The 19,197-nt window shown below is 37.2% G+C and overlaps 1 protein-coding gene across 1 annotated transcript in view; it reads right to left on the bottom strand.

Moving 5' to 3' along the window:
* The window catches only part of LOC150090085 (uncharacterized), a 460,543-nt gene extending 444,544 nt beyond the window's left edge, over nt 1-15,999 (bottom strand). Inside the window, exon 1 of the mRNA XM_090389755.1 lies at nt 15,814-15,999. The gene's annotated coding sequence lies outside the window, so the exon portion shown is untranslated. The remainder of the gene's footprint in view (nt 1-15,813) is intronic.
* Between the last annotated feature and the right edge of the window lie 3,198 nt (nt 16,000-19,197).

The raw sequence follows: 19,197 nt of genomic DNA, 5'->3' as shown, positions 1-19,197 counted from the left end.
AGATATGCCGAAAAAAATAAAATTAATTAAATATAATAAATACATACACACTGTTCCACAAAACGATGGCTCAACAGGAAGTTGTGTTAATTAAATAATTTTAGGTAAAAAATGTTATATGGATTGTTTTTAAAGTCATTAAAATCATAAAACTGCATATATCTCCAGTTATACTTGCAAAAAGACAATTTGGCCGCTATACAGCTCAGAAGCTTGACAGGCAACAACACACACTGTATGCATGCAAAGTTATCACAGCAAAACCATTCACTTCCTGGGTATAGCCAGGGAATTAACCTTAAAAAAAAAAAAAAGAGATGTTTTATTCTGGAATCAGCATGCCATACTCAATTCCACTGAAGTTACAAATACAGAACAATATTTCAGAGAACATGGGTGCTGATTAAAAAATTTTGCGAGACTGGTAGTGTAATAACCAGTGAAGGGCAGATTACAAGACATCTTTGGCAAAGGATGCAAAGGAAAACAGCAAAGACTTCTTTACCTATACAAACTCTGAAAGGAAGGGGATGAATCAGATTTGTCCATTTGATATCGATGGTTCAACTGTTTATGATCATGCTCAGATAGCTGAAACTGAATGAGCATTTTGCATCTACATTCACACATGAGGAATTCTGTGGAGAAGCGGAGGCCAGAAGCTTATCAAACTAAGGAAGCTAAATGATTTTCTAATAACTGAGAGCAAAGTGGAAGAGAAACTGTTGAAGTTAAACATAAGAAAGGCGCCTGGGGTGAATGGGATCGATGCAGTCATATTAAAGGAGGCAGCAAAGGAATAATTATGAGAGCATCCTTGGATGCTCTCATAATTATGGCTCCCACGGAATGAAGATGTGCAAACGTATCACCATTCACCCATATTTAGTCTCTAGAGCAAAGTTTCCGGCATCCCCCCCCTCCCCCCATACTTCTCCTTCAACCCATGCACGGTATTAAGTACTATAAGTTTTGATACCTTTTGTGTTTGGGGTTTTCATAAAAAAAAAAAAAAAAAATTCACAAAGCGCTATCAAAGGGTGACACAAATAATTACAGACCTGTTAATTTAACTTCTGTTCCAAGGATAATAATAGAGTCACTAGTTAAAGAAGCATTGCAGGATCATCAAGACAAGACTGTGGTTACAATTCACATACAGCATGGGTTTGTTAAGGGGAAATCTTGTCTGACCAATCTAATTAGATACTATGATGTGGAAAGCGTTTCATACTGTTGCACATGGAAGACTATTGTACAAGTTGATACAATGGATAAAGGATGGTTGAGTGGGAGAAGACAGAGTGGTTATCAATGGACACTGCTCTTTATGGGCTAATGTTATTAGTGGAGTTCCCCAGGGTCTGTGTTGGGCCCATTGTTGTTTTCTGTATTTATCAATGATACTGATGAAGGTATATCAGGCTTTAATGTCCAAGTTTGCAGACAATACGAAGGTTGGTAGGGTTGTTAATGACAGTAAGGATGGTACACTACTGCAACAGGATCTAGACAACTTGAGCGGACGGGCTGAGAAGTGGCAACTGAAGTTTAACATTGACAAATGAAAACTACTGTATATATGAGTAACAGTAAACAGAGATTAACATACCAACTGTGCAGTACTACACTCAGGGTAATGGAGAATAAAAAAGACCTGGGAGCAATTGTGCAGTCAGATATGAAGTTTTCTCACAGTGCAGCTCATGGGGTCTTGTTAATGATATACAGGAATTTTGCTAGCAGGGATATGAAGGCAATTATCCTCTTGTAAAGGGCAATGGTCAGGCCACATCTTGAGTACTGCATACAAGTCTGGAGGCCTCATTTTAGGAAGAATGTAGAGCTCCTAGAATGAGTACAGAGAAGGGGGAACTAGATTGGCGAGGGGAACAAAGGGTTGCTCTTACCAAGAAAAGCTTAAATTCTACAAATTGCAGCATTTGGACACTAGGCACCTGTGAGGTGATCTGATTGAGGTGTATAAGGCCTTGAATGGTTGAGCAAGCTCCATGCTAATGGGATTCTTCCGATTACTCTGATTATGCACCTGAGGGGGCATAAATTCAAATTGAGTAAAGTTAGTTATAGGAAAGATGTGCAGAAATTTGATGTTTGTTCCAGCAATCAATTCCTTGATTGCTGGAGCAAACTTCCATCTGTCATGGAAGTTGATAGCTTAAATAAATTCAAGAAAGAACTGGACAAACTTTGTGAGTGGATGGATGGGTGAAATGCAGTTTTTTTTTTTTTTTTTTGCTGATGCTGTGTAAGCTTGCTTTCTTGCATCATATGCCTCTACTAATGCTAATAGATAAACCAACAAAGAAAAGCTTATTGCACAATATAAGTGGTTATTTGCAGTAGAAACTATTTCCAAGGGACTCAGACTGCCAAAATCATTAGACCCTTAGTACTTGATTTTTCAGCCTGATTTTTTCCATGGAATATGTGGGCATTTGTGAACAACCCACATTGACTTCAAGAGTTAAATGACAACATAACAAAGCTATCGGCCAACATTCCCCAATCAATGCTGCACCACATCACCAAAAACACATCAGGTTCTTAATTAAAAATTTCTATACACTTGAATATGAAATGTGATATGTTCAAGCATGATTAGCACAAAATGGCAGGTATTTCCAAAATATTTCATAATGTACTGGGCCCAACAGATCAACCAAGTTATATGTTGTTGTTCTTGCAACTGAAACCAGAAATATATGCAATCACATGGATCCAGATACGAAGGGGTATCAAAAAGTTCGTACCCTTACGTAGAAATAATAGCCCTAGAAATTTGACACTTCACAGGAACATTAATCCTTTTCTATGTACTCTCCATGTATAATAACACATTTCTCCCATCTACTGATCAGTTTTTTAATGCCTTGATCATAGAAGTCTACACTCTTTGCCTGAAACCATGATTCCACTTCACTGATGACTTCTGAGACGAATCAAAGCGGCATCCATACAATGGTTTCTTCATTTATTAAAACAAGAAGTCTGACAGTGCTAGGTCAGGAGAATAGAGTGGGTGCTGCGGTAGCACAAATCCAACAGTTGGCAAGAACATTGCATTCGACCTTGCTCTTGCAGAGCCATCAGCAATCTTGGAATCCATCTTGCAGAGACCTTAGACAGGTGCAGACTGTCAAGTAAAATGCTGTGGACAGACCCATAACTAATTCCCACTGCATTTGCGATGAAATAAATTGTCACACGTCTGTCACTCAGCACCAGCTGCTCAACCTTTGCAACCGCCTCACTGTCTGTGGATGTTGATGGCCTTCCTTCCCTTGGCTCGTCAAAGACACTTGTATGATCTGTAACTCCCATTTACACTTTTTAAGTGTCATAAAATGGACAATTCTGCCCATAACACATTTTTCATTTCTTCATCAATTTCCTGAGCTTTCTTGCCCTCCAAATGCAGGAACTTGTTCACTGCTCGATACTCCACTTTGTCAACCATACCATCCTTCCTCAGATTCCAGGCTCGACCTCTGGTGTACAATCACTTACGGGAATGAAATTTCACATGTCAATTATTGAATATGTAGACAACTTATATTAAAAACAGCATCTTCCTACTGATGTTTTATCTAAGTCAGGGTACAAATTTTTTGATATCCTCTTATAGTTTTGAAACACCTTCTATAAACAGGTGTTCCATTTTCTTAAATCACAGAAATTCAGCAAAAACAACAAGGGGGAGGGATATCATGGGTGCTGTTAATTACATATAGAGATATGCTGAATATATCTGAAAGGCATCAGTCTGGAAATGCAAAAGGCTGTGAGCCAATTTAAAAACTGTATCTAGCATAACTAAAATGTGATAATTTGTTGGTATTTATATAAAAGCAGCAAAAGAGGTAAAAAATAGAAAAAAAAAACCCTTGGGAAGTCATAATTATAAAAGCATCCTTGGATTTATGGCAGGTCCCTACAGATTGGAGGACAAATGTCTCCCCAATTCACAAAGAATGAAGTGATAAAGGATATGCACTTAGTTAAGAAGCTCATAAAACCTAAGGCAGTGCATCCAGTCGACATGGGTGACCAGTACAATGTTGAGTCAGTTTGTTGTGACATAAGCACCAGGAAAACAAAAATGAGAGCAGGTGTGTGTGTGTGTGTGTGTGTGTGTTACAGGCCTAATGACTCTGATCAGTACAATGAACAACTGTACATTGAAATAGCATGGGCCAGTAAATCAGAATGTCTTATAATGGGGGATTTTAACTTTTAAGATATTAACTTGAATTTGTGGGTTGATCATTCACAGGCTAGCAAAAGACTTTCTGAATTTACTGGGAGACTTTTCTATAGCAACATGTTAGATAGACAACAAGAGGAAGTAATACTCTTGATCTGATTATCAGAAGTGATTATTCATGCATTAAGAATTGGCAGATAAAAGAACCACTAAGTGGCAGTGATCACAGTGCATTGATTTGGGATTTAATTAAAGATACAACTATCATACTATGGTAAAAAGAGGGGTTTTTACTTTCATAAAGGTGACTACAGTGGTCTCAGATAGTTTTTAAATTCTATACAGTGGAACCAACTAATATTACCATCAGCAAATTCTAAATGGGAAGTGTTCAATGAATTAATCATAGAAGCTACTAAGATTTTCATATCAACTAAGAAATAATCTTCAAAGTATAGGCCTAAACGAATGTCAGATGAACTGATGAAACTCGGGGAAAAGAATAAAGGTACATGCATACAAATCACCGCAGACTGGAGACGTGAATGTATCCCCAATTCACAAAGGGGGAGGGGTCAAAGAGTAACACGATTAATTAGACACCTGTTAATTAAGCTACTTGTTAGTTTAATTTCTGTTCCAAGAAAAATAATGGAGTCACTGGTAAAAGAAGTACTTCGGGATCACCTAGGCAATGCTGCAATTATACTTCAAACACAGCATGGGTTGATTGGTTACTACAATGTGGTCACAAAAAAACTGGATACAAAAATTATTTTTGATATCATATTCTTGGATTTTGGGAGAGTTTTTCATGTTGTTGCACATAAAAGCAGTTGTACAAATTGGAACAGTGTGGTATTAAGGGATGGTTGAGTGGGAGAAGGCAGAGTGGTTATCAATGGGCACTGCTCTTCTTGGACTAATATATATATTTATTTTTTTTTTTATGAAACCCCCAAACACAAGAAGTATTAGAACCTATAGTACTTAATACCCTGCTTGGGTTGGAGGTTGAGAAGATGAAAGAAGATATTTGTTGACATTAGACTTGAACTTCTGTAGACTGTAATTTTCGGGATATATGTATGAAAGAAGGTTGTTCCAAAAAACGGCGATTAAATAAATAAACGAGGAAGATGAAAAGCTGGTTCTGTGAGTTTGAAGTTGCAGTAAATGGATGTTGGCCAGTGGCGGCACGTGTTCGGACTGTTTTGAAAGTGAGTGGGAATTATAGAAGCCAATTCAGAAGAACAGTGCCCATGGAAGTATCTGTAGAAAAGGCATGCAACAGAAACAGTATGTCTATGAGACAGAGAGTGGAGAGACTCTGTTAGAGAGGAGTCATTAATTAACCTAACTGCCATCTTCTGAATGGAATCTAGAAGCCTGAGAGAGGTTTTTGGGGGCACCGCCCCAGATGTAGGAACAATAATCCATGGTAGGGCAGATTTGCGATTTGTACAGAGTGAACAGCTGTTTGGAAGAAAAGTAACATCAAGAGAGAAAGAGAAAACCAAGTTTTTTAGATGCAGAAGAAGCAATATTTGTAATGTGCTTGTGCCAAGAGATAAGAAGTCAGGGTAATCCCCAAAAGAGATATATCATTTTGCCTAGAAATTGAAGTGTCATCAAAGATAAGCATAGGAGCAGAAGAATCCTTTTTGTGAGATATAAGACAAGGCAGTTTTAGAATTATTGAAATCAATTAAGTTGTCTTTGCCCAACTGGAGAATTACCTGGAGATCGGCATTTAAGGAATTGGTAGCGGATATTCGAGAAGTTGAAGCTGATTGAGCAGGGCAAGGTTTTTCAAAATAGAAAGTGCTATCATTGGCAAAACCTGGATAGGATTTCCAGTCAATGGAAGAAGGTCATTAATATACAAGAGGAAAAGAGTAGGGAAAAGAACTGAACCTTGGGGGACACCAGCATTAGTGGAGAAGTTAGAAGACAGAGAGCCATCTACCATCAGTGAGCAGTCAGAGAGAAAACTGGATAACCAATTACAAATAACAGTTGGCAAACCATAAGATGGAAGCTTGTTTAGAAGACCTTTATGCCAAACATGATCAAAAGCCTTTGAGATGTCAAGAGCAACTACTTGTGTTTCACCGAACCTTTCCATTGAATTAGTCCATAAATGGGTAACATAAGCCAGAATATCACGAGTGGATTGAAACTGGCAGAATCCATACTGTTGATCATTGATCAGACGGAAGTTTTCTAGGCAGTTTAAGAGTTGGCTTGTTAATTGATTTCTCCATTACTTTAGAAAGAGTAGAAGTAATTGCAATGGGACGATAATTGGATGGGAGGGATTGGTCACCCTTTTTAGGAACTGGCTGGATATGAGCAAATTTCCAAGCAGAAGGAAAAACACCTTTGGAATAAGAAAGTGAAAAAAGGCGGCAAAGAATAGGAGTAAGTTCAGGAGCACAGGTTTTGAGAACAATTCGAGAAATATCATCTGAAGCTGGAGCTTTCTTAGCACCGAGATTCATCAAAATCCTTCTGGCATCCTTTTGATGGAAGACCACAGGAGACACTGAATGGAACGTGTTCGGAATGGTGGGAGGTGTTTTACCAAGATCATTAATACAAGAGTTGGAAGAAAAATGGGATGCTAGCAGGTCAGCTTTATCCTTGGCTGAAGTTACAACAGAACCATCTAGTTTTGAGAGAGGCAGGAGCAGAGATGTGCAAAAGTTGAGGCCAATAGCTTTGGCAAAAGACCAGAATGCTCAGCTACCATTAGGGCAAGAAGCAAGTTTTCTACTCTTAGCCTGTTCAAAATTTAGTTTGGATGACTATTTTACAATTGTTGCAAGTTTTGGTATAGGCAGAAAATGAATCAGAAGCATTGGAAACAAGTCAATTACGATATGCAACATTCTTCTCTTGAACAGCCTTAGCACATTTATTGGAAAACCAAGGTTTGGATAAAAAGACGGGATTTTAAAGTGGAGTGTGGAATAAAAGATTCCATTCCTACAAGAATAGTTTCACTGACATTATCTGAGCAAACGTTGACATCAGAAGTTTTGAAACAGTAATCCGACCAAGGAAAAGAAAACAAGAAATCGCGCATGTCATCCCATTTTGCATTCTTGTAATGCCAAACGAAGTTGGTAATAGCCTCGTATTTTTTTGAGATAAAGGCTCCATCGGAGAAGAGAATCACCGAGTTGTGATCTGAGGTACCTAAAGGACCACTCACTTCGACCGTGTACTTAGAAGGGTTGTTTGTGAGAAAAAGATCAAGCGTGCTGGCTGCATGGTTAGGAAGGTCATTAAAAATTGCAAAAACCTCGGCATCTCGACCAGTTGGGTCGGTGTGACTAGAAAACAGAAGCCAGCTGGATTTGTGAACATTAAAATCACCAAGGAAAATTGGACTGGAGAAAGTCAAGTTGCAAAAAAAGGAAGTCAAAGAGCTCCAAGTGATTACTGGAAATGGACATCGTTGAGATTAGAATTGAGACCACGTATATTTTGAAATGAACTAGAAAGTGTTTGGGAGGTTTAGATCTTTTCGCAGATAAGCTTACTCTATTAGTATGACAATTTGTGCTGTATTCAATAATAAGAAAACGTGGGGGGGAACATGCTATATGAAGTAATGAAATTTTTGGATATGGCGTACACATGGTAAGAATATACCCATCCTTGACATAACGTGGCCTCGACAATGCCCCCCACATACACACTACTCAGACTCCCTCCAGTCACTATCTGGCAGAGCAGAGGTAGCAAGATTATACACTAGCTGATCCTGAAGCCTCCTAAAGAGTTACCAATAGGTATGGTCCGGTGTACTAACTAGCGGCAGGCCTGGAAACAATGTTTTAGAGCTGTACCCTCGAAATATAAGGAAGATTGGATCTCACCATGATGTCCATCATAACCTCAAAAAGTCATCAATCATACTGGATGATGGAAGAGATGAGGAAGGGTTGACCGGAACTGGAGACTAAACATGGGTTCCGGCACTTCAAGCCTCCAATAAGCAAAGTAGTGGTATTGCACCAGTTGATGAGAGTCATCTACCACCTAGTATTGCCTGGTAACACAGAGGGGTAGTGTGGTGTGGGCGCCACACCTCAACCCCTGCTTACGTTGGTTCACACCTGGGTGGTCACCCACAGTGTGCATGTGCATGGAGGTTACACCCAGGATTACTAACAGTCCCACCATCGTGACGGTACAAAGAGAGGATTTGGCTGTCCCAGACCGTCCGGACTTTGCCGAAATTGGGTACACTTGACTTGAGTGTCACCCAAATATTAGTTCCATCAGCGTTTTAGACTCCCGGGTAGCAAGTACAGCTTGTCTGACATATCTGAGAGAATGTCTGTGACAACCTCAAGGACCGGACTTCCCCAGGGTTCAGTGCTGAGTCCACTGTTATTTTCAGTATTTAGCAATGATATCGACAAAGGCATATCGGCTTAATATCCAAGTTTGCAGATGATACAAAGGTTGGCAGGGTGGTATGACTAATGATAGTATACTACTGCATCAGGATCTAGAAACGTTAGGCAGATAGGATGAGAAATGGCAATTGAAGTTTAACGTTGATAAATGCAAAGTACTGCATATGCATAGCAGTAATACCAGGTAACATACCAACTGTATGGTACTACACTCAGAGTAATGGAAAATGAAAAAGACCTGAGGATAATTATGCAGTCAGATAAGAAGTTCTCTGAACCATGCAGATATGCTGCCAGGATAGCTCATGGATTTTGTCCATGATATATTGGAATTTTGCTAGCAGAGATAAGATGGTGATTATCCCATTGCATAAGGCAATGGTGAGGCCTCATCTTGAGTACTGCATACAGGTGTGGAGGCCTCATTGTTTTAGGAAGAATGTGGTTCTGTTGGAATGGGTACAGAGAAGGGCAATGAGATTGGTGAACAGAACAAAGGGGTGATCTTACCAAGAAAGGATTCAGTTCTGCAAATTGCAGCAACTGTAGATCACCTGCAAGGTGATCTAAGCCTTAAACACCTCAATTAGATCACCTGCAAGGTGATCTAATTGAGGTGTTTAAGGCTTTGAAGGGATTGAGCAAGTTTAATGCTAATGAGATTCTTCCTCTTGCTCAGACCACACACGAGGGGGCACGAATTCAAATTGAGGAAGGACAGTTGCAGAAGTTTGTGTTTAGCCAACAGGTGGTTGATTGTTGGAACAAACTTCCATCTGTTTTCATGGAAGTTGATAGTTTAAATAAATTCAAGGAAGAACTAGATAAAATACTGGAGGGAATGAATAGGTGAAATGGGAGGTGTAGTGTTTTTTTTTTTTCCTCATTTTTTTTTTTTTTTTTGGCTGATACTGTATAAGCTTGCTTTCTTGCATAATTTTCCACTGCTAATGCCGAAACTAAGTACCTGCAGGGAGATTCAACTGAGATCTTTAAGGCCCTCAATGGATTGAATTAGCTAAATGTTGATGGCATCCATACTCTAGCCCAGATAACACACACACACACACACACACACACACACACACACACACACACACACACACACACACACACACACACACACACACACACACACACACACACACACACGTGGGCACAAATTTAATCTAAAGTTTATTGGAACAAACATTTCCATCTGGTGTGTGGAAGTAAGTACAGGCATACCTCGGTTAACGTTACCTCTGATAACGAAGCTTCGATATAACGAAGTACGCAATTTCAAGCCCCATTTAACATAAAAAAAATATTCCAGTTTAATTCCTGTTAATTCTCCTGTTAATTTTACACTATGAATCCTGGCCCGCCAGGATTCATAGTGTAAAATTAACAGGAGAAGTTTCCAGAAAAACTAAAGGAAATAATTGAACGTGAAAATTTTCCACCAAATTTGGTGTTCAATGTTGACGAAAGCGGTTTGTTCTGGAAACGGCTACCAACAAAAAGCTTCATTTCTATTGAAGAAAAATCAGCTGCTGGGTTCAAAGCAGCCAAAGACCATTTAACGTTACTCTTTGGATCAAATGCCTCTGGCGATTATAAATTAAAATTGTTATTAATTTACCATTCAGAAAATCCGAGGGCATTAAAAGGTAACATAAAAATGAATTTACCTTTGTAATATGGAAAGCAAATAGAAAAGCGTGGGTTACCAAGGAGTTATTTACTGATTGGTTTGTTAACCACTTTTTTCCTGAAGTAAAACGGTATTGTCAAAAAAACAACTTTGAAGAAAAAGCTCTTTTGTTGTTAGACAATGCTCCGGGACATCCTACTGATCTTAACACGTTGGACACATGCATTCCTGTCAAAGTTGTGTTTCTTCCAGCAAACACAACTTCTCTGATTCAACCACTGGATAAAGGAGTAATAGCATCATTTAAAGCTTATTATCTGCGTCGAACATTAAGCAATTTAACCGAACTAGAGGATAAAGAGGAAATGACAGTTAAAACTTTCTGGAAAAACTACACCATTAAAAACGCAATTGAAAACATTGATAGTTCTTGGAAAGAAGTCACTAAGAAATGCTTAAATGGAGTTTGGCGCAAAATATGGCCAAAAGTTGTACTAGAAGAAGAAAATAACATCCAAGAAATTAGAAATGAAGTTATCCAGATGGCTCAATCAATAGGTTTCGAAAATGTCAACGAAGAGGATGTTAGAAATTTATTGAATGCAGAAGATGATGGTTTTTCAGTGTAAGATTTAGAAAACCTTGTTAGCAACGAAGACAAAGATAATGAAGACGAAGTTAAAGAAGTTCCTGCCGAAAAAGTGTTAACAACCAAACATTTAAAAAAGGTGCTTAAATGACATTGAAAACGTTTTAAATTTTTTTAGTGAAAATGATCCTGATTTAGGAAGAAGTTTTATTGTTAAGCGATCAGTGTTAAATGCAATAACTCCGTATAGGCAATTGTTAAATGAAAGAGAAAAAAAAACATAAGCAATCAACTTTAGACTCATATTTTAAAATGTGATTTCACTTTGTATGTAAGTTGACTGTTTATTTAATAAAACTTTTCTTTGTTCGAAAAAAAAGCTTTTCATTTTCTTTACGTAGGAACGTATCCCTATTCTGGCCATAGTATTTTTACCTCTGAAAACGAAGTTTCGCTTAACAAAGTAATTTCGTGGAACGCATCCTATTCGTTATTCGAGGTATGCCTGTAGTTTGAATATATTGAAGAAAGAACTAGATATATTATTGGGAAAAGGAGTTGGACAGGTTATCGGGGAAGGTTTTTGGCTGATGCTGTATAAACTTGATTCCTTGTATCATATGCCATTTTTAGTATACTAACACTAAACATTACCTAATTATGTTGACACATTGTTTCACCTATTTTAAGTATGAAAATCAAGAATGCTTATGAATTCATGTAATTTCATAGCTTTGTAATGTTCAAGAATGGTATACACGTTCCTGTAACATGTTCAACTCAAAATCACCTATTAACAATCCTGGGAACTTTGACTATAATTTTACAATATAACAGAAATGGGTGGTAATGGCCATTCTTTGGATTTGAAATGTATGATAAAAGCTGTTCCCAGAAAAGGAAATGTGTGACAGGTACCCCACTTTGAAATAGAAATGGATTTACTAACTTAATTGTCAAATTATAAAAAATGTAATGGAAAATTAGTCTACGGTGCAGGAACCTTAAGCAGTACCTCTTATGGTGATCGCTAAAATTTTGAAAGAGATGTTTCTGGAAGTGGACTGTGCTCAAGCTCCTTTTAATGTGCCCTAAAATGAATGAGAACCTGCCACAACAGAAAATATAATTATGCTGGGAAGATTTAAAGTAATAAATTACACTTTAGCATTAGCACATGATGCAAGAAAGCAAGCTTATTCAGCATCAGCCAAAAAAAAAAAACTTCCCATTTTTTGGGATGGTATTTTGATTATAATTTTTGAAATGATTAAAATTAATAGTTATTGTATGCAGTAGAAATGTGATGAAAACAAAAGGATTATGCACTCCTTTGCAATATTTACAAAATTATCTAACTATATAATATCGGTGTAGATAAGAAACTATGAAGTAGTTGTTGTAGTAGGCATCATTTGCTCTGTTTCTCATATTATGCTCTGCCTTCACAACGAGTTGCCATGATATTGCACTACCTCGAATAAGTAACTCTTCACTAATAGAGAAGCTTATTGTTACTTATTTTCAAAGGCTGCCTCCGTAGCCAGGTGGGCAGGAGCAGCAGTGCATAGCATATGCTTCTTGATTAGACTGGGGTTCGAGCCCATGACCACCAAATACGGAGGATGCAGAAAGGTCAGGAATGACCACCGCATATTCCCAGAGCAATACGGCCTTAGTTGCTAATGCTCCTAAAAACCACAACATAAAAACTAAAACAACAACACAACTAAAAACCACAACCAAATAAACAACAACAAACAACTTATTCTCAGTGAACACCACCACCCAGATGGCACCGTTTCAAGGCTATTGAACTATCATCAGTGGATGGGCACATACCCTGGTATTGCAGACATGACACAGGATTATACTATGGACAAGGTAAATACATCCGAATACACATACATAAAAATTAAATTCTTACCTATTGTCTGGTTCCTTCTTGCCAATGCTACCAAAACCTGCTGTGCAAAGTGGCAAGAGGGTACTGCCAAACAGTTACATTACAGGCAGCACCTCTTGCCAGTATGCACAACAGATTTTGGTAGCATCAGCAAGCAGGAGCCACAGTAGGTAAGAATTCAATTTATGTATTCAGATGTTTTTACCTCAATCCATAGTACAACCCCTGTAACCCTAATGTAATTTTTAACCATAAAAATTCCTTAGCTTGCATTCCTTACAACCCTAAAATTCACATTAAATAATTAATTACAAATGTTCCCAAATTGTAACTTTTTTTATATTTTCTCCTCCTAATAGCCAATGTATAGTGTGTGATAGGCAGCAGTAAGTTGCCTGAAACATCACCTTAAATATATAGTGGTTTGGGTATTAAGCTTAATACACTATTATTATTTCACGTGGTAAAAGAGTGGTTATTATAACAATTAATTTTCATGGCAAACAACCAAAAAACATCCTTCCCCATATAAAAGAACTATAAAAGAAGAGAAAGAAAAATATAATAACAAAATGTAGAATAAAAGTAAAACACTCCATTAGCAAGTCAGTTTCTTCTAAATCAACTATAATTTTCTCGAAATGTAATAAAAGGTCCATTCAAAGTTTGACATTGGCTATCTTTAAAAAATTTATTGCTTTGATATTTAAAAAAAAAAAAAAAGAAAAAAAGTTTAGCAAAAAACCAATCACACTGAATTTACAATTAAAAGTTTGGCTTAAGAAATAAGCTTAGCAAGTATTTGCTTAGCAAGTATTAAATAATAGATTAATATCTTAAATAAAATATGCGTATTAAGTCTGGTTATGTCTAACAGAAGCACGCAAATACATTACAACTTTTTTTTTCTTGCTTGCTTTCAAGATGTGATCCATATATATATATATATATATATATATATATAAGAAAATGAACCATGATGGGGAAGAAAAAAGGAAATCAAGTTGGTATTATGGACCAGGGATACAGTAACAGCCTTCTCCTATACACTTTCAATATATATATATATATTAATTAGCAATAATTTTAGTAATAATATTTAGTTATTTTATTAATTAGTTTTTTTAAGGGTTTCCCAGGGCACTCATACCTTTCTTTCAGCATTAACTAGCCTATTTTCCAACTTCTCTTTCTAATGTGCATAGCATTACTCCCTTTTTTCTTTATGTAATTCTCCATATTTTCCAATAGGAAAACATTACCTCATAGTCTGAGCATTACGTTTAATCGTTTATTTGCTGATATTAATCAGTTCTGTTAAATTTACTTCACATAATATCATTCTTCATTTATAGGCCTTCACCTTTTTATCTTAAACTGTTTGTTCGAAATTTGTTTTAATTATATACAGTAATTAAAATATAAAATAAGAATATGCCAATCGTATGGCATATTCTCATACGACTGACATTTTATATTCTAATTGTTTCTGCAACAAGTGGTAGGTAATGGCCTTGCCGATGTTTATTATACTGATTTTCTTTCTTCCACACACATATATATATATATAATTCTATTAACTAGCATGATAAATACAAACATTGCATTATAAACAGACTATATTTATTACTGTGTTTGTTGCCAGCGGCGTGCAAGAAAGGAATGTACTGTATATGTAATACAAATTACATCAACCAGGGAAGGGGGGGGGGGACATTTAATAAATAGTTAAAACAATAATAATAAAAGGCAGGGTTCACTAAAACTGGGCATGCAGCAGGGCCAAAGGAAACCACAGTACAGTCCTGCTGACTTATGCCATTTTTGCGTATGCAATGAAGGGGATGACAACATGGAATATCTATTGAGTGTTCAAAACCAAGGAGGAAAAGAAAAGTGCAAACTGCGAATGAAAACTGGTAAGAAATGGTATAACTACATGAACATTATATATGATTAAATATAAGGTTAAAATTAAATTGTGACCTACTGTAATTTTTATGAATTTCTTAGCTTTAAATAACATACCCAAATTCATGCTTTATTAAAATAACTGTTAACAAAATTGTCGACAATAATTACAAAAAAATAGATCAAAGTTACAATAAACTGCAATTAAATTGATTTTAATCAAGATATATAAACAAATGTGACACTGATTAGCAAACTTAAAATCAGAATACAGTATTCAATTACATATACAGTATATTTGGGCAACTTGTATAATATTATCAAGGGCATTTCTCTACACTGTGACTGAAATGGAATCACTGCCTTTTCCTTTCCATAAATAATTTAAGGAATGTAGCAATTTTATGAATGCATAAAACAGTGTCCTTCTACGCATCTTAATTCTTAACTATATTTAAAATAGCATAATTATATTTAACAGAATTCATAGCTACATTTTGAACTGAAATATGAGATATCTTGAGGGGAATTTAAAAATCACCAAAAGGGCTAATGACAAAAAAGTAATTGTACATTATTGAAACAAAATGTGCACTGATGATCCTTAAAAGTGAAACATGCTCAAATGAATACCTTTGGGGAGCTTCTGTTATATGAACTTTGAAAAAATCTAAATATGCCTAAATTATTTATACAGTTAAAATATCCCATATATCTCAGGAAATAAAAAAATCTAAAAGGGAATATCCTTTGAGAAACTGTGTAGCTTCTTAAACAGATTGTACTCGCGATTTACAGGATACATAGAGACATCAAAAGCAAATAGAAATTCGGACAAGAAAACAACAGAGCTTATAACTATACACAGCATACTAAACGCACATTAAAACAAACAGCAACGCATTCCTAATACTCTTATTTGTTTTCTAATTCAATACTTGACAACAGAAGAATCTTTTTTTCTTTTTTTTTTTTTCATACACAAAAAAAAATTCTTCTCTGTAAATCTTTAGAAAACAAACCGGATAATAAAAGACTGGGTAAGTGACATGAGTAATGTTTTTGTGGAAGTGTATGCACGTTTTAAAGTACACAACAAAAACATACCTATTAAACTAAAGACATCCATTATAAAGTCTATTTTAAGATGTAAAGATATCCATTCTTCATTACAGACCACTATATTGCAATTCTACATCAATCGGTGAAAGACAAATCGAATATAATCACAACGATCACTAGCAACAAAAACTCCTTTGCATTACTAGACATACACTACACTGTTTAAACGCAGCCGACATACCGAAGTCGACAGAGTATTCTGCTGACGTCGCGGAAGAAGACAAATTTAGCTTGATTTCACATTTTAAGAAACACAATATTTTTAAAAATAATAAAAAGGGCAAATAACATATTTGAGTGCACTTCTATTTTTCTTTTAGATATTAAAAAACTGAAAGATTCTTTTAATCTCCTAATTTGTGTCGCCCTTTAAATCCGCGCACTACACTTTCTTCGCACGAACGCCACTGCTACAACAGCAAAGAGGCACTTCGTTAGTGCGACCTCTACCACTATGAAATAAAATCTCTTAACAATATAAATTTCCCAATAAAAAAAAAAATCTACAGTATTTATGTTTGTATTATTTTTCATTCCAAAACAGTTTGCCGTCGTGGGTATTGGTATGATATTCATCCTCCCAAACCGCGTGGGAGGATGGGTTCGAATCCCGTTTATGACGCCAGGAACTTTTTTCGGGAAACTACAGTTTTTCGTTCAGAAAACAGCAAATCGACTACACAACACACGATATTTACAGGCATATTATATATACGACGGATTTTGGCCCAAGTTGCTGAGGCGTTTTAAAATTCTTTAACTTCAACAACCAATACCCAAGCAGTTGCAGCATTGGCTGCCTGTAAATGAGAGTCCGTTTGCTTGCTTTACAGGATAAAAAAAAAAAAAAAAACTCGAGTTTTGTGATGGGGGAGAGCGAAATCTCTTGAACGGACCTATTAACTTAAGCACGGTGTAAAAATGACTTTTCCTCCCATCTTCATCGAATTCAGCCTAAAGGTTTTCCACTTGTCGTAGGTTGTGAAGGACAATTATTGTTAACTGATGTGGTAAACGCAAAGATATCACATTTTTATATCTTTTACATTATGGAGCTTCCGGATATTAGTTACACGTAGTTCCGGAGTTTAGTCACACGCATAACTACACTGTTCGAAAAAATTAACAGAACAAGTAGAAAACGTGGTGTAACTCGTGCAGCTTGCGATGAAGCGAGACGAAATTGGCATGGTGGGGTACCATAGAATGCCAATGAAATGAGGAGACAGAGAGAAACTTCCGACAGGTATAACGAACATTTGTAATGGATGCATAAAATTGCCAAAAAGATCACATTACAGAAATCGATACAAGCTGCTCGAAAATATGGTCACGTGACATCAGTACGGCGTATGATGTCCTACAACGGCTAAACAGGAACGAATCATGCTCGATATAAGAATGTCTATATCATTCCGTGGCAACAAATTCCATTCTTCCACCAGCGTAGACTTTAGTTCACCAATGACCGAGGAGTTGGTTGTTGCCCTGCAATTTCTTGGTGATTCCCCTCTCTCTCTCTCTCTCTCTCTCTCTCTCTCTCTCTCTCTCTCTCTCTCTCTCTCTCTCTCTCTCTCTCTCTCTCTCTCTCTCAGGATAACTCGGGAATTTTTTTTTTTTTTTTTTGGCTGGTGCAGCATAAGCCTCAGGCTTCCTTGCACCATATGGCTAAGTAGTAATAATAATAATAATAATAATAATGCGACACCCAAGAGCATCCCCACATGTTCGATCGGGTTTAAGTTTGGTGATCATGCTGGCCCCGGCAGTCAGTCGTTAGACATATTCAATTTCAAGATATTCTCTTGATACTCCATTCTCCATATTCTCTTGAAACTCCATCACTTGAACTCTATGTGGAGTGCCGTTGTCGTGCATGCATGCATGCAGAAAGGTTAGGGAATGACCACCGCATATCCCCGGAGCAATATGGCCTTAGTTGCTAAGGCTCCTAAAAACAAAATAACAAACAAACAAACAGCCTCCCCTTCTCTGATTGGGCTTGGCCTGGTTCATAAAACGAAGATATGTTATTTCGCTATTGACAGTACAAATCACAAATTGGCCCTGCCATGGAACATTGTTCCCTTATCTGTTACTGTACCGTGAAATCTCTATTCAAGTTATTCAAGGATCCATAATGTCACTAGGGTCACCCAGAACATTAGGTCAACTGCCCAAAAAACCCGAGTTTCCGGTGGGAAAAGAACTTGCTATCTACGCCTGAGAGTGGCTAACCCATCCACGGAGCGAAAAAAAGTTCCTCGCGTCATTGATGGGATTCGAAAGGGGTCCTTTTTCCACCCAGTGTGGGAACGATGCCATTGCGACACACGTGCCCACATTCAATGATCCATTACTTACAAACTCACTCCGTTCCATATCGGTTGTTATTGTAGGGGTTTTTAGGCGCATCAGCCACTTAGATCATATGCACCGTATAGATTGTCTGTAAATTGCAAGTGTTCTGTGGTCGATTTGTCAGTTTGCTGGACAAGAAACCCAAGTTTAAAGGGGGGAAAATGCAATACTGAGCCCGACTAATTCACCCACGACGTGAAAGACGCCTATAAATATTCCTCGTGTCGTGGCCAGAATTCGAACCCTAGCGTTCTAGTATTAATATTAGGTATTAGCAGCGGCAAATGATGCAAGAAAGCAATCTAGCTTATAGCAGCATCAGAGAGGAAAAGAATTTAAAAAAAACAACAAAACTTTCCATTTTACCTATCCATCTGTTCAACAGTTTTTCTAGTTCTTCCTTGAATTTATTTAAGCTATCCACTCCCACCCACCACACCAGACAGAAGTTTCTTCTAGCAATCGACCACCTTTGGCTAAAGGCAAACTTCCGCGCATTTATTCTACATTTATGCCTTCTCAAGCACGTAGTGTGAACAAAGATGAAGAAGAATCCCATCAGCAATAAGCTTGCTCAATCCATTCAAAGTCATAAATATCTCAATCAGATCACCTCGTAGGTGCCTAGTCTCCAGACGCTGCAATTTACAGATCTGAAACCTTTATTTCTAAGTGCACTCCTCTGTTATCCTGCAGCAGTCTATTATGTGCAACAGCATGAAAAGTTTTCCTGAAATCCAAGTTTATTTTTCGCATCCAGCGCCTTTATTACCGCAGCATGGTATCCAGTCAGATTGGTCAGACAAGATCGCCCCTTGACAAACCCATGCTGTGACTGAAGTATAATTGCAGTTCTGCGTGGATGGTCTTACGTTACATCTTTAAACAGTGAGTCCAATATTTTCCCTGGAACAGAAATTAATATAACAGATCTGCAATTACTCATGTCACTCTTTGATCTCCCCTCTGGAGTGGAGAGTGCTTATGCACACTGATACCGACGAGGAC

Source organism: Mastigoproctus giganteus, chromosome 2 (assembly GCF_048544385.1).
Source record: "Mastigoproctus giganteus isolate SK-2022 chromosome 2, ASM4854438v1, whole genome shotgun sequence".
Taxonomy (NCBI): domain Eukaryota; kingdom Metazoa; phylum Arthropoda; class Arachnida; order Uropygi; family Thelyphonidae; genus Mastigoproctus; species Mastigoproctus giganteus.
The sequence above is the reverse complement of the archived record's forward strand: the minus strand, read 5'-3'. Positions and strand labels throughout refer to the sequence as shown.